The sequence below is a fragment of the Stegostoma tigrinum genome, unplaced genomic scaffold, assembly GCF_030684315.1.
Source record: "Stegostoma tigrinum isolate sSteTig4 unplaced genomic scaffold, sSteTig4.hap1 scaffold_57, whole genome shotgun sequence".
Classification (NCBI taxonomy): Eukaryota; Metazoa; Chordata; class Chondrichthyes; order Orectolobiformes; family Stegostomatidae; genus Stegostoma; species Stegostoma tigrinum.
Window position 1 is genome coordinate 352567 of NW_026728505.1, and position 17035 is coordinate 369601.

General features: G+C 48.8%; 1 long non-coding RNA gene across 1 annotated transcript in view; it reads left to right on the forward strand.

Moving 5' to 3' along the window:
- Window positions 1-3883: 3883 nt before the first annotated feature.
- Window positions 3884-17035, forward strand: part of LOC132208915 (uncharacterized) — a 31354-nt gene continuing 18202 nt past the window's right edge. The window contains exon 1 of the long non-coding RNA XR_009445033.1: window positions 3884-4036. This is a non-coding gene — a long non-coding RNA (uncharacterized LOC132208915). The remainder of the gene's footprint in view (window positions 4037-17035) is intronic.

The window sequence follows — 17035 nt, forward strand, 5'->3', positions numbered from 1 at the left end:
CTCGATATAAAAGGGAGATGGCATCAGGGACACAGTTTCTAAGCTGTGCCAGGTGGAAATGGAACTGACAGTGGGGTTAAAGTGAGAATTACCCTTCACTGAACATTGCTGCTTACTCGGTCGGTGGGACATGTATATTTTGGAATCTCCACACGGGTCGTCCTGGTTCTCTCCAGCTCATTCCAGGGTCCACCCCATGCGGCGGGGGAAGGTGGGTGAGGGAACTGATGTGGGGAACACCACCGCCCTGCTTGGCCTTTTCTGTCCTATCCCAGGCTGTTCCTCCTGGAATGAGGGAAAGGGAGGGTTGGAATGAAGGTGAATGTGCATGGCCCTGCTGTTAGTGATGGTGTAGGTGAGGGGGAATTGGTGAGGTGTCCGGATTGAATCAGTTGACAATGTTGATTCCATGCAATGTTTTCAGTGTAGGGGAGTAGCGGAGGTGGTGTGTGTGTGTGTGAGAGAGACAGAGAGAGAGAGTGAGAGAGACACAGAGGCAGAGAGAGAGAGAGAAGGAGAGATGGAGCAGTGAGAATACAGTGTTGTTTATCCTGACGGAGCGGGGAAGGCTATTGTTGCCCTGTGTTGCTGGACATTTCTTCAGACTGCAGGTACTGCACTGGGCTGTGTGGTGAGCTCAGGCCATACTCGGTGGGTCTGGTGGTGTGGTTTCCTCTGCTAAAAGAATGGTCCTCCTTTGTACTCGCCCATGCACCAGGATCTCCGTGTCCCTTTCGATCAATCTTGGTGCAATTGCTCCTGATCTGCCAGGCTCGGGGTAAACCGTGTAGGCTGGCACCAAACTAAGAAAGTTCTAATGTGTGCCCATTGGCCTTTTAAAGAATGGCACCTGCACCAGGGATGGAATACCTGGGCCATCCAGGCGATGGGAACTATTACCAGCCATGATGGGTGGGAGAGTCAGGCTGGCATTGAATGAGAGGAATGGCATGTGCTGGGTGAGGGAGAAAATGAGGGGAGTTTGATAACATAGCATCAAAAAACTAGCTCGGCCTCCTGCAGACTATCCTTCTGTCAAACTCAATTGAAATGTCACTGAGACAAATTATTGTTAGATTCAGCCCAATGAGTCAAAAACTGTGCTCACCACACTGTCTGTCACAAATGCAGAACAAATGCTCATTCAAAACTCTCCATCATCTGAACTCACAGCAATATCCTATTCACACATCATTCCTGAAACACTGACCCATGTTGCAAGATGCTATCAAAATGTCTACATGTCAGTATTCTAAAACTTGTGAGCACATCCTTCCATGACACAGTCTCTCAATCTCCCCGTCTCTGTCTAGAAATCCAATCCATCCCATTTGTTCGTATTTAAACTGATTCCCCACCATCTCTCTCTGGCAGTGATTTTCACACCCATGGCACCCCTTGTCATGGCACATTGGAGATATGGAGCTGTAAATGGATGGGAGCAGCACATCCTGTCACTTCCAGCATGGGCTGCAAGTTTCCCCAAACTGGGCAGCGATTTAACGCAGCGTTAACCGAGCACCGCACTGGAGTGGTCTGTACAGATCTACACGCTGGGAGGGTAACTGCTCCGGGTTTAGAGATCAGTTCAGTGGTGTTCACTTCACAGCCCCCCGTGCTGGAGAGGTACCTGATCCAGGGTTATAGATCGATGCACTGGTGTGGTCTGCACAGCTCCCCGTGCTGGACTGATATCTATGTGACTGGTGAGGCCTGCACAGTGTCCCACTCTGGGCAAATTGCCGGGTTGCATTGAGCAGGACACTAGCCTGGTCTGCACAGTGCTCCATGCTGAACAGATATTCCATCTGGGTTTGTGGTGTCTGGGCTGGTTCCGTGAGGTGAATTGAGAATGTGAGATAACTGACCACTTCAGCTGATCTGGCAATGCCTTCAGTTTGTGTTTGCCAGTTGTGTTGAGTTTGGGGAGAGATTTCCACCGCGAGGCTGTGTTTCTCAACAAAACTGATGGACAGAAGGGCCTTTGTGATGTGGATCTTTATGACTCCATCACATTCTGTAACCGACATTCCCCGGAACATTCTGTCACCGACTTTCCCCGGAACATTCTGTAACCGAATTTATTTGTGAATGTTTGGATGTCAGTTAATTGAACAAAAGATAAGATCCTGAGGGAAATGATCCCTTTCCAGGGAGAAGGAGATACTGTTTCAAAATTTCCTCAGGGAGTTAAAGGGGTGAATACATTTTCCCTGTGTTCATGTTTCTTCACATCTGAAAATTGACCACAATTTAGACAAACAGACAGAATTTTTTATACTCTGTTTGTCTTCAAGGAACTGGGAAAGAATCCTTCAGGAATGCAATGTCTTCACCCTCTGTATCAGGAACTGTGAAGAAGTGACCTGTGACTGCGCAGGTGGGAATGTTCCAGAAAACATCCGTTCTTATGGATGTGTGTCTGTGTGTTTCGGGTGGGAGTGCTTCTTGTGTTTCATGTTGCGTTTTTCACAAACAAAATTGAGAAATTACTATTTGTTATATCAGCTTTTTTTCCCCGCAATAAATCAGCGACACATTTGAAAATGTCACTCGGTCCTCAATCAAACTGGTAACTTTGCTTCCAGGCTGGTTTATGATTTGTTTGTTTTCCTTCCTCACAGTTAACGTAGTGACAATCGACGTCCTGCTTTATAAAGATTGTGGATTGTCTCCATGTGTCAGACGTTACCTGGGGGCAATGGCAGTGGCGGATCTACTGGTCATTATCCTCGACCTGATATTGAGACATATTCCCATCGTTTTTGAGGAACAGTTTTATTTCCTGTTCTACATCCCCGTCTGTAATATCCACGCCGTCCTGCTTTATGCAGCCACTGACTGTTCTGTCTGGTTCACCGTCACTTTCACCTTTGATCGATTTGTGGCCATTTGTTGCCAGAAGCTGAAAAGTAAATATTGCAGTGAGAAAACGGCGGCTGTGGTTCTGGGAACAGTGACTGTGCTGAGCTGTTTAAAGAACATTTTCTGGTATTTTATGCTCACAGCTCGCTATTCGCTGGGGAACGACCCCTGGTTTTGTGTGGGAACAATGACTGTTTATGCCTCTCGTGCCTGGGTCACAATCGAGTTCCTCCACCACATTCTAACCCCGACTCTCCCATTTCTCCTGATTCTGCTGTTCAATGTTTTCACCGTCAGACACATTTTAGTGACCAGCAGAGCCCGCAGGAGACTCCGGGCTCACACCAATGGGGACGGTCAGTGTGACACAGAAATGAGAAATCGAAAAAAATCCAACATTTTACTGTTTGTGATCTCAGCCAATTTCATCCTGTTATGGTCAATCTTAATGGTGTATTCTATATGGTCCCGGATGTGGTTGATTGGGTATGAATCTGTGTATCTAGATCGCTTTGTGCGGGAACTGGGCTTCATGCTGCAGCTCCTCAGTTGCTGCACAAACACCGCGATTTATGCCGTGACCCAGACTAAGTTCAGGCAGCAGCTGAAGAATGTGCTGAAATATCCCTTTACCCAAATTCATCAATCAATCAAATTCACTCATTAATCAATCCATCCAGGATTTTCTCATTTCAGTTCAATGTTTCAGCAATGAAGCAGCCTGTCGCTATGGTAACAGACTGGAGGTAGCGCTGGTCCAAACTCATCTTGCAGGGGGTTACAGGGAAACATTTCGATGATTGTCTCAATTCAGTGGGCCAGTGAGAAAAGGCACCATTCCACTGACTGTACCTATCACTTCAATTTGTAATTGATAAATATGTACATTAAAGAGAGCCAAGCAGCAGAGAGAACTGTATTATTGTTGCTGTTCCTCCAGTTTCCAGGTGCCATCAATGTGACACTGGAGGAGGCTCAGGATGGGCATGTCGTTCAAGGAGTGGGAGGGAATGTTGAACTCGTTCGCTACTGGGACGTGCAGTCGTTTGTCACAAACCGAGCGTGGGTGTTTCACAAAAAGCGTTCTCTGGGCCTCCGTTTGGTTTCCCTGACATTGAGGAGCAAACATTGGGAACAGCGGATAAAATCGACCACATTTGGGGATGTGCAGGTGAACATCTGTTTAACGTGGACGGTATTTTGGGGCCTGGGATGGGGGTGAGGAGGGAGGTGCAGGGGCAGATTTAGCACCTCCTGCGGTTGCAGGGAAAGATGCCGGAGTTGGTGGGGTTAGTGGGGGGTGTGGAGTGCACGAAGGAATCGCGGAGACAGCAGTTCCTCAAAAGGCAGATGGGGTGGAGAGGGAAGTATAACCCTCATATCCTCCACACTCCTCACCAGATCTCATCCCAAGACCAGCATCAACCCCCAATCCCTGTCTCCTTGACCGGTCCATCTTCCCTCCCACATATCCGCTCCTCCCACCTACCCGCTCCTCACAGCTATCCACTCCCTCCACCTCACTGACCATCCCCACCAACCACACTCACCTCCCCGGCTTCATCCACGCCTCTTTGACCTGTCCGTCTTCTCTCCCACCGTATCCCTCCACTATGTACCTTCTATCACCGCCGCCCCTCTATTTATTTTTCAGCCTAATTCCCCCTCCCCCATTTCTGGAGAAGGCTCCTGACCCGAAGCATCAGCTTTCCTGCTCCTCTGATGCTGCCGGCCAGCTGTGTCCCTCTTGCTCCACACTGTGTTATCTCAGACTCCAGCATCAGCAGTTCCTACTGCCTCTGAGTGAGTTATCTTCAATGTTCAGTGAAGTGATGGAAGGGAAGCGGACAGGGCTCTCAGGCATCACATTCTCAACAATAAGCTGCTCACAGACACTCAATATCTTCTAATGTTCGCTGTCTTAGTTTGTCCATCGTCCCATTTTGCTTCTCACATGAGATTTATCACCTTCCTTCCGTTCACTCACCATCACATCAAACATGAGCTTTCCTCATGGTGGGCCAAACTCGAAGGATCAGACAGAGAGAGAGAGAGGCAGAGAGAAAGGGAGGGAGGAGAGAGATGGAGTGAGAGAGCAGGAGAGGCAGAGAGAGGGGGGGCAAAGACAGAATGAGGTGGGGGATATATATATATATATAGAGAGAGAGAGAGGGGGATCTATGTCTCACTCCCGATTGCTCCAGAATCTGCAGTTCCCATGATCTCTGATACAATGTTAACCTCACTGTGAAGCCTTTTCTAACCTGAAGAAGTTACCCTCCTCCCTCCGGACCAACCTCAGGTGATCTCTCTCCCACTGCAAACCATCTTCGGTCCGCCTCCCCCCTCTCCCTATTTATTCCAGAACCCTCTCCCCATCCCACTTTTCTGATGAAGGGTCTAGGCCCGAAACGTCAGCTTTTGTGCTCCTGAGATGCTGCTTGTCCTGCTGTGTCCATCCAGCTCCACACTTTGTTATCTCCGATCCCGATTGCTCCCTTGTGTTTAAAGTGAAACAATATCCCCCTCTGCTGGCCTCCTCACGCCACTGCACAAGGATGATCGATGGTGAAAGCCAGCAGGGGCTCAGTCAAAGAGAGAGAGAGCAGCACACAGCAGCGTCAATACACACAGGCACAGACACACACACACACACACACACACACACACACACACACAGAGACACAAACACACACACATATAGGCACAGACATGGAGACACACAGATACATTTTTACACACATATGTACATGCAGACCCAGTCATGCAAAGACAGAAGCACACAGATAGACACAGCCACACACAAACGCAGAAGCACACACCACAAACACACAGAAACACAGACACAAAGAAACAAAATGACACATACAGATTCCATGTGCAGTCGCAGGCACAGCCCTGACATTAACCAGCTTTAAGACAGTTCTTGTCAATCAGGTAATTCCCAGCTTTTACAAATGAAATGCCGATGAGAAAGTGGGACAGTGCTGTGATGCCCCTTGGCTACTGTCAGGGAGAAGGTGAATGTGTTTAAGAAACACATGATCATTTGTGCAATGTACATACGCCCAATGGTGCAACAGATCCATGGCATCACTTGATGTCCATCTGTGAAACTGATTGATGTTCATTCTCAGAAAATCATTAAAAGTAAACTCGCCAACTGTACTGGTTCAGTTCAATCCCACTCACATCTTGTGTTTGAGTGAAAGTATTGTGTTCCCCTGTGGGATAAATGTGGGTTCCCTGGCTGCAGAAAACTCTGTTCCCTTTTCAGAATGAAAGGGTGTTGTAGCTAGTTTTAAACTGCAGTTTTGTATCTGTGTGGATTTCAGGCCTGGTGTGTGTGTGTGTGTGTGTGTGTGTGTGTGTGTGTGTGTGAGAGAGAAAGAGAGAGAGAGAGAGAGAGAGTGTGAAGGAGTGTGAGAGAAAGGGAGTGACTGTTTAAGGGGGAGAAGGGAGAGACAGACAGGAGCCACTGGACAGAACTTTTGAGTTGTTGCTTTTTCTCACACCACCTCACATCCTGCTTTAATCTCACAAAGAAGCCTCTTACTCTGCTCTGTACCTGAGGGAGGTGTATGTCAGGTAGGGAGAGCTGGGAACTGACTGGAAGAACTGGGATCTGGGAGGACAGAAGGGATTGAGGCACGGGCCTGGGACAGAGACAGAGAGGGAGTAGAGAGCAAAAGAAACCAGCGAGAGAGACAAGACAAAACCCAAGGAAAGGAGCAGAGAGAGAACAATAAAGCCACGGGGTGAGAGAGAGAAGAGAGAGAAATGCCATTCAGAGCAAGGAAAAGGGCAGAGAGGTGGGAGTGGGGAATAAATCCAGCATACAGAGAGAAGGACTGACAGAGAGAGGGAGAGAAATCCCAGGGAGAGAACGAGAAAGGACAGGTACAGAGAGAAATCAAAGGAGAGGAGAGCAAATAGATACCATGGAGAGTGAGTGATGGAGATACAGAGTGGGGTGGTCACAGATAGGATGACCATCAGGCGGAGAGAAAGGTGTCGAGAGAGGTGGACTGGGAAGTTCAGAAATGGGAAAAGCTGGACGTTAAAACAGTTCCTGCAAAATCTGGGGAAAGGGGTGAGAGAGTTGCGGGAGAGACTTGAGGTGGGGTATTGGTGAACGGGGAGATGTGAAGGATGTGGGGGAGACAGAGATTTATAGAAAGCAGTGGGAGGTACAGGAAGCTGAGATTTGGAGGCAGAGAGAGAGGGAGGCAGTGAAATCTGTGGGATCAGACTGTGCAGCAGCCCCACATCATCTGGGGTTTCAGCTCCCAAGTCAAATCTCCTCGGGGGCAGGTGTGGAAAGACAGAGAAATGAAAATTGAATAAATAAATTATAGCATCTAAAGCACAGCAAGATCCCATTGCTGCTTGGACTTCACAACCTGACAGCTTCCCATTCCCCCAGCAGAGCCCCTGATGTTAAACTGAGAGAACGCCAAACAGGAAGGTGTCTCAACCTGTCTCAGGCCTGTCCCAGTGTTTCTGTTTGAGGGGAGGGGGGCAGGAGAAATGTTTACTCCAGAGGCTGGGATTCACACACCCATCCCCACTCCCAGACTCTGTTTGTCTCCCTCTGTCTGTGCCCAAGTTTCAGTCTCTCAGAAATCCCCCAGGGAGAGAGAGAGATGGAAATTGATCACATCAAAGCCAATATATTTTGAAACAAAATAACGAGGATCAAAACGAGGTCCCATCACTGACTGACTTCCAAAATCAACCCAATTTCTCAGCACTTTCCCCTGACTTTTAAATCCAGAGAATGGGAACAGATTTCATCTGGATTCGAGGGGCAAATGCTTTCTGACTGCCCCCAGGGTTTATTTTCTGAGAGGCTGGGCAATGACTCAGTGGTAGGAGTGACACCACAGGGCCTGTGTCTCTCCCTCCCTCCGTGTTTAACCTGCCCCCTCAAGCTGGTTCTCTGACATTATGGGGTGGGGGATGTTGAAAAACAAAACCAGTGCCCTCCTCCCCCCGGTCCACTCCCATTCACCGGGCTCAGCCCCCGTGTCCATTCTGTCTGGGATTGGTTCTGATTCTACATTAAATATTAGACGTGGATCTTCCACTGGTGCAGTCACCTCTCTCTCTCTTTCTTTCCTTTCCACCCCTTCCCCTTTCTCCCTCTCTCTCTGTCCCTATCAAAGTCTTCATCTCTGTTGAGCTTTCTCTTGCCCGATAATGGCTCAATGCCTCACTCTCTCTCTCTCTTCCCTCTCCATTTGACAGCAGTGCCCTCTCCTGCCTCACATTTGCCACGTGTTCCCTTCTCCCCACTGTGTCTGGGAGGCATGACACTGTCACATTTTGGTGGGTGAGGGGGTGACGAGAGGTGGTGGAGAGGGGCGTGTCTGACTGGGGTGGGGGGGCGCACAGCAAAAGGGAGGGATTTTACACCCCACCCACTATCAGACTGTCAGAAAACTCAGCCTGGGTCCCTTCAGACAGCCTGAGGGTGACATGCTGCCAAAGGGGATACACAGCGAGATCCCACAGACTACAGTATGCAGGACCTCCAATGGATTCCCTTAACGACCTGTTGGAGCCCATCCTCCCACCCCCACAGCGCCCCCACAAGGAGAGGAGCTGACATAGGAATGAAGGACATTCTGCACAGCAGGATCCCACCTGCTGTCCCCTGCAATGCCCTTACCCCACACTGAAGAAGCCTGAACGTTTCTGCATCATTTCCACCCACTTTCGGAAGCCCTCCCTCCTCACCCGCCCCACCACATCTGAATTTGGAAAGTGTAGCCTCGCTACTGTAAAGGGAACGGCTACAGGCTGTCCCCACACAGCAAGATCCCACAGGCTGCAAATTGCAAAAAGGGCCTCCCCCACCAGCAAACACTGAACTCTCCCATTTCAACTTGGAGCTGGGCTCGGCCTGAACACTGGAGTAACCTCCTCTCCCCTATCCCCCCCACCCCAGATCCTGTACCTATCACGCCCCCCCCACCACACCCACCTCTCCCTCTTTCAGCTGTCTCCCTTTTTCCCTCCTGCATCACCATCCACCCCTTACCCTACTCAGCTCGGTGAGATCCCACAAGTAGCTCCCATCACATATACATAGAACATAGCACAGTCCAGGCCCTTCGGCCCATGATGTTGTGCCAAACGTTTACCCTAAATCCAAGGCCTATCTAACCTCCACCCCCACCTGAGATTGTCATCCACATGCCGATCTAATAGCCACTCAAATGCCCCTAATGAGGCCGACTCCACTATCTGCTCCAGCAATGCATTCCACTCCCCAACCACTCTCTGAGTAAAGAACCTACCTCTGACGTCTCCCCTATATCTACTGCCACTCACTTTAAAACTATGCCCCGTCATAATAGCTACCTCCTCCCTAGGAACAAGTCTCTGGCTGTCCACTCTATCTATATCGCTCATCATTTTGTACACCTCTATCAAGTCACCTCTCATTCTCCTTCGTTCTAAAGAGAAAAGCCCTGGCTCTCTCAACCTTTGCTCGCAAGACCTTCCTTCTGTTCCAGGCAACATCCTGGTAAATCTCCTCTAAATCTTTTCCAATGATTCCACATCTTTCCTGTAATGAGGCAAGCAAAACTGGACACAATACTCCAGATGTGGCCGAACCATGCTTTTGTACAGCTGGAGCATAAATTCACAGCTCTTGAACGCAATCCCTCTATTAATGAAAGCTAACACACCAAGTGCCTTCTTAACAACTCTATCCACCTGGGTGGCAGCTCTCAGGGAACTGTGGACATGCACCCCAAGATCCCTCTGCTCCTCCACACTGCCAAGTATCTTTCCGTTAACCCTGTACTCTGCTTTCAAATTTGTCCTTCCAAAATAAATCACCTCACACTTTTCAGGATTATACTCCATCTGCCATTTCTCTGCCCAGCTCTGCATCCCTTTGTAACCTAGAACAGCCCTCCACACTATCCACAACTCGACCCACCTTCATATCGCCTGCGAACTTAATAATCCACCCTTCCACTCCTTCATCCAAACCATTCACAACAATCACAAATAGAAGAGGACCCAGAACAGATCCTTGAGGTACACCACTTGTAACTGAGCACCATGTTGAATATTTTCCATCCACTACCACCCTTTGTCTTCTAAGAGTCAGCCAATTCTGAATCCAATCTGCAACATTTCCCCCCATCCCATGTCCCCTTACTTTCGGCATGAGACTACCATGGGGAACCTTATCAAATGCCTTCCTTAAATGTATGCTTCCCAATGTGCTCCCCTGAAATGACCCCTGCCAAAATGAGCCCTAGAATTTTGTGGCATGCAATTTTGAGCCATTTTCTGCCTCCTGCCCAAATCTTCTGTCCAGCATGTTTCACTGTCTCCACGTTTTGCCCCTTTTTACCTCCCCAGAAATGTGTCCTCCACTTTTTCCCGACCATCACAATATTGTACCCCATCTCCAAATCCTGTGCCTCCCCAAAACAATATTGCACCCCCCCATAAGTAATTTGACCCTCCCTGTCAAATATTTTTCCCTTATATTGCTGCTTCCCCAATTTCAGTTACTCTCCACAATATTGCCCCCAAAGCTTGCCCTCCTTCCCCATTTTGGGACTCCCCCACTTTGCATTTCCCCTGATATTGCCCCCTCAATAAATGTTTGCAACACCTTTCAAAATTCCCCAACTTGAGTTTTACCACACAAATATTTTGTCCCTCACAAAAAGTTTCAACTCTCAGTTTATAATTACCACCCCCCCCACATAGAGCTCCTCTCCCCTCCCAGTTCCTCCGTGACCGCAACTCCACTGTATATAAATGGCCCTCTGCATTTCCTTCTGTGGACAATCCCCCCTCCACCTCACCAAGTCATTGCCTCACCCTGGGGGCAGAGGTCACAGGGCATAGGGCGAGAGACTCAGAGGCCTTTTCACTGACTGCCTGACATAACAGCAAGACCCTGGTCCCCAGGCAGACCCTGCCCCCCTCAATGAGACAGGTAACCCCCCACCCCCCTTTCAGTTTAGAGAGAGCAGGCAAGGGTGAAACTCAGGTGGGGCAGGGGCTCAGGGAGGGTGAGGCAAGCAATGGGGAGAGAGAGTCATAGACAGAGAGGGAGGGAGAGAACCCACGAGGAGAAAAGAGGCACAGACATGCCAAGGGATAGACAAGCTATGGGGAGTAAGAAGTGGAAACACACAGAAGGAGGGAGAGGGGTGAGAGAGAGAGAGAAAGAAAATCCAACAGGAGAAAAGAGGTATAGAGAGACAGAAGAATAGTGAAGTGATGTGGAGAGGGGAACAGATAAAGAGAGAGGGACAGACAAAGAAAGAGAGGGAGAGAAGAAAACAGGGGCGATCTCACTCCAATAAATATACACCCCTCTCCACTCTGGCACAAAGCCCAAACCCACTCTAGGGAGAGAGACAGAGAGATACAGGCAGACAGAGTGACACAGCCCCAGGGAGGGAGAGAGAGCAATGGGCAGGCAGGCAGATAATCCCAGGGAGGGAGGGAAAGTGAGAGGGGGGAGAGGGGGAAGGAGAGAGAGACAGAGAAAGATCCCAGGGAGTGAAAAGGTGTAGGACAGAGACAGAGGGAGATGAAAAGATAGGGAGAGAGAAACAGAGGGTCAGATAGAAAGGGACAGAAAGACCCCAGAGAGCGATAGAAGGATAGACAAGCGAGAGAGACACACGGACCGAGAGAGTGTGAAACTTGAGGCTGGAAAACAGACGATAGACAGAGAAAGATTGAGGAGAGAGACAGAGAAACAGAAAGGGAGAGAGGCAGAGGGAGGGGAGAGAGAATGATCTCAGCAAGAGAGACATAATGAGGAAACCCAGGGGCAGAGGCGGAGCAAAAGAGTACCACTGGGAGAGTCAGAAGGGCAGACAGACAGGGCAGAGAGAAATCCCATTGAGAACAAGAAAAAGGGCAGATAGAAAGAGTGGGAAAGAGGGGGAAAATAAACTGAGGTTAATGTAAACTCAGCAGGACATAACACCAGCGCTTCGTCGGAGGCTCACTGATGGTGTTACCTAGAATGGTGATGAAACGTCTGAAAATGAACCTTCCAGCTCAGCGAGCAAACTTACATCCAGAAACTCAACCTGAGCTACAAATTTTCTCAAAACCCGCTATAAACTCAGGTAGAGAAACAGAAAGCAACTTAGAGTGAGAGCAAACCCAGGGATAGAATGGAAAAGGACAGGTAGAGAGGGAGAAATCCGAGGGAGAGAACACGAAAGGACAGAGAGAGAGAGAGAGAGAGAAATCCCAGGGAGAAAATAGGAAAGGATAGAGAGAGAGAGAGACAGAGAGAAATCGAGTGAAAGAAGAGCAGACAGAGAGATACCATCGAGAGTAGGGAATAGGGAGACAGTGAGGGAGCATGCAGATAGAATGACTGTCAGGCAGGAACAGCAAGATCCCACAGGACAGTGAGAGAGTGAAAGTGCAGAGAGAGGTGAATGGGGAAGGCCAGATTTCAGAAAGATTGTACGCTGGAACAGTTCCTGAAAATCCCAGGAAGGGAGCCAAGTGATTCGAAGGAAGGATATCAGAGGATCAGGGGAGAGTGGATGGGGGAGATTTGGGGATGTGGGGGAGATGGAGACTTATGGAAAGCTGTGAGAGAGACAAGAAGCTGGGAATATGGAGTCAGAGGAAGGCAGTGAAATCTGTGGGATCAGACTGTGCAGCAGCCCCATTTTTCCCCTTCGTCTCCCCCAAGCCCCAGCCCAGGTCTCACGCCCTTGTGGTCCAAACTCCAGAGACTGCCTGAGCCCCATAATTCATTTTTCCTGTGAGCATGTGAGTGTGGAATTGAACGACAAGGACACTGGATGGTTTATTGTGATTCTCTCTGTCTCGCTCTCTCTGGTCCCAGCTCCTGTCTGACGATTCCTCACTGCAGAATGATTTGATTCTCTCTGACTCTGCATCATCCCGAGTTTCAGCTCCCGAATAAAATCTCCTTGGGGGTGGAGGTAAGACAGAGAGAAATGAAAATGGATTTTTTTTTTAAAAAGCACCGAAAGCTCAGCAAAATCTCACCGCTTGCTGCCTTCAGCAATCTGAGACATTCCCCACCCAGCACAGCAAGATCCCACTGCTGAACATGCCTGAGTATCCACAATCTCACACTCTCCTCACCCCACCCCACCCCGCCCTCCACCCAAACACCAGCACAGCTCCTGATTTTAAACACAGAGAGTGGGGAACAGGAAGATATCTCAAACTGCCTCACTGTCCCAGTGTTTCTGTTTGAGGGGAAGGGCAGGAGAGATATTTACTCCAGAGCTGGGATTCACACCCCCCTCACACATCCCACACCCCCACTCCCAGAATCTGTGTGTCTCACTGTCTACAAGCTTCAGTGTCAGATATCTCCCCCCCTGCCCCAGCACAGAGAGAGAGAGACAGAGAATGAGATGGTGGGGTGAGGGGTGAGCGGGGGAAACAGAGAGAGAGAGAGAGAGAGAAAGAGAGAGAAAATAAACAGACAGAAATTGACCAAATCAAAGCCAGGATATTTTGAAGAAAAAATAAACAGAAACAAAGGCAATCCTGCCACTGACTGACCTCCAACATTTCCCCATTTTATCAGCACTTTCCCCTGGTTTTGAACCCAGAGAAATGGAAGAGATTTCAACAGGGATCAAGGGGCAGATGCTTTCTGACTGTCCCCAGGGTTTAGAACATAGAACATAGAACAGTACAGCACAGAACAGGCCCTTCAGCGCACAATGTTGTGCCGACCATTGATCCTCATGTATGCACCCTCAAATTTCTGTGACCATATACATGTCCAGCAGTCTCTTAAATGACCCCAATGACCTTGCTTCCACAACTGCTGCTGGCAATGCATTCCATGCTCTCACAACTCTCTGCGTAAAGAACCTGCCTCTGACATCCCCTCTATACTTTCCACCAACGAGCTTAAAACTATGACCCCTCGTGCTAGCCATTTCTGCCCTGGGAAATAGTCTCTGGCTATCAACTCTATCTATGCCTCTCATTATCTTGTATACCTCAATTAGGTCCCCTCTCCTCCTCCTTTTCTACAATGAAAAGAGACCAAGCTCAGTCAACCTCTCTTCATAAGATAAGCCCTCCAGTCCAGGCAGCATCCTGGTAAACCTCCTCTGAACTCTCTCCAAAGCATCCACATCTTTCCTATAATAGGGCGCCCAGAACTGGACGCAGTATTCCAAGTGCGGTCTAACCAAAGTTTTATAGAGCTGCAACAAGATCTCACAACTCTTCAACTCAATCCCCCTGTTAATGAAAGCCAAAACACCATATGCTTTCTTAACAACCCTGTCCACTTGGGTGGCCATTTTAAGGGATCTATGTATCTGCACACCAAGATCCCTCTGTTCCTCCACGCTGCCAAGAATCTTATCCTTAATCCTGTACTCAGCTTTCAAATTCGACCTTCCAAAATGCATCACCTCGCATTTATCCAGGTTGAACTCCATCTGCCACCTCTCAGCCCATCTCTGCATCCTGTCAATGTCCCGCTGCAGCCTACAACAGCCCTCTACACTGTCAACGACACCTCCGACCTTTGTGTCGTCTGCAAACTTGCTGACCCATCCTTCAATCCCCTCGTCCAAGTCATTAATAAAAATTACAAACAGTAGAGGCCCAAGGACAGAGCCCTGTGGAACTCCACTCACCACTGACTTCCAGGCAGAATATTTTCCTTCTACTACCACTCGCTGTCTTCTGTTGGCCAGCCAATTCTGTATCCAAGCAGCTAAGTTCCCCTGTATCCCATTCCTCCTGACCTTCTGAATGAGCCTACCATGGGGAACCTTATCAAATGCCTTACTGAAGTCCATATACACCACATCCACAGCTCGACCCTCATCAACTTTTCTAGTCACATCCTCAAAAAACTCGATAAGGTTTGTAAGGCATGACCTACCCCTCACAAAGCCGTGTTGACTGTATTTGATCAAGCCATGCTCTTCCAGATGGTCATAAATCTTATCCCTCAGAATCCCTTCTAACACCTTGCAGACGACAGACGTGAGACTTACCGGTCTATAATTGCCAGGGATTTCCCTATTTCCTTTCTTGAAGAGAGGAATTACATTTGCCTCTCTCCAGTCCTCAAGTACGACTCCAGTGGAGAGCGAGGATGCAAAGATCTTCGCAAGTGGCGAAGCAATTGCATTTCTCGCTTCCCAAAGCAGCCGAGGACAAATCTGATCCGGGCCTGGCGACTTGTCAATCTTAATGTTTGACAAAATTTTCAGCACATCAGCTTCGTCTATCTCTATCCATTCCAGCATGCACACCTGCTCTTCAAAGGTTTCATTCACTACAAAGTTGGTTTCTTTCGTAAAGACAGAAGCAAAAAACTCATTTAGGGCTTCCCCTACCTCCTCAGGCTCCACACACAAGTTCCCTATGCTATCCCTGATCGGCCCTACTCTTTCTTTGACCATTCTCTTATTCCTCACGTAAGTGTAAAATGCCTTTGCGTTTTCCCCGATTCCTTCTGCCAAGCCTTTCTCGTGCCCCCTCCTGGCTCTCCTCAGACCATTTTTGAGCTCCTTCCTTGCCTGCATGTAATCCTCTCTAGCTGAACTTGACCCTAGCTTCCTCCACCTTATGTAAGCTACCTTCTTCCTTTTCACAAGAAGCTCCACCGCTCTCGTCATCCAAGGTTCCTTAATCTTATCCCTTCTTGCCTGTCTCAGAGGGACATATTTACTCATCACTCCCAACAACTGTTCCTTAAACCGTCTCCACATGTCTATAGTTCCCTTACCATGGAACAACTGCTCCCAGTCCATGCTTCCTAACTCATGTCTAATCGCATCATAGTTTCCTCTTCCCCAATTAAATATCCTCCCATATTGCCTAATCCTCTCCTTCTCCATAGCTATGTGGAATGTGAGGCAGTTATGGTCACTATCACCAAAATGCTCTCCCACCACAAGATCTGATACCTGCCCCGGCTCGTTTCCGAGCACCAAGTCAAGAATGGCCTCTCCCTTCGTCGGCCTGTCAATGTACTGCGTTAGGAAACCCTCCTGAACACACCTTACAAAAACAGCTGCATTCAAATCTTCTGCTCGAAGGAGGTTCCAATCAATATTAGGAAAGTTAAAGTCACCCATTACAACAACCCTACTGCGTGCACACTTTTCCAAAATCTGTCGACCTATGCTTTCTTCAATCTCCCTGCTGCTATTGGGGGGCCTGTAGTAAACCCCTAACGAGGTGACTACTCCCTTGCTGTTCCTAATTCCCACCCATACTGACTCGGTAGGCGGATCTTCCTCGACAATGGAAGCTTCTGTAGCTGTGATACTCTCTCTGATTAGTAGTGCTACACCCCCTCCTCTTTTTCCCCTTCCCTATTCTTTTTAAATGTTCTAAACCCTGGAACATCCAGCAACCATTCCTGCCCCTGAGAAACCCATGTCTCTGTTATGGCCACAACATCATAGCACCAGGTACTGATCCATGCTCGAAGTTCATCACTTTTATTCCTGATACTCCTTGCATTAAAGCAAACACACTTTAACCGATCCCTTGGTTCCTTCCCAGGAAAATCCTTCCCACTAGCTGGTCTACCTCTTGCTACTGCCTCACCTGCATCAACGCTCACCTCTGGTATACAGCTCAGGTTCGCACCCCCCTGCCATACTAGTTTAAACCCTCTCGAACTACTCGAGCAAACCTTCTACCCAGGACATTGGACCCCTTCCAGTTCAGATGCAACCCGTCCTTCTTGTACAGGTCCCACCTTCCCCAGAAGGCATCCCAATTATCAACATATCTGAAGCCCTCCCTCCTACACCAGCTGCGTAGCCACGTGTTCAGCTGCGCCCGCTCCCTGTTCCTCACCTCGCTATCTCGTGGCACCGGTAGTAAACCAGAGAACACTACTCTGTTCGTCCTGCTCTGCAGCTTCCATCCTAACTCCCTGAAATCACTTTTTATACCCTCAAACCTATTTCTGGCTATATCATTTGTGCCAATATGTAACACGATTTCTGGCTGGTCGCCCTCCCCTTTTAGCACTTTATACACCCGATCGGAGACGTCCCGGACCCTGGCACCAGGGAGGCAACTTACCTTCCGGGAATCCCGATCTTGCCCACAAAATCTCCTGTCGATTCCCCTAACTATCGAGTCCCCTACCACGAGTACTTTTCTATTC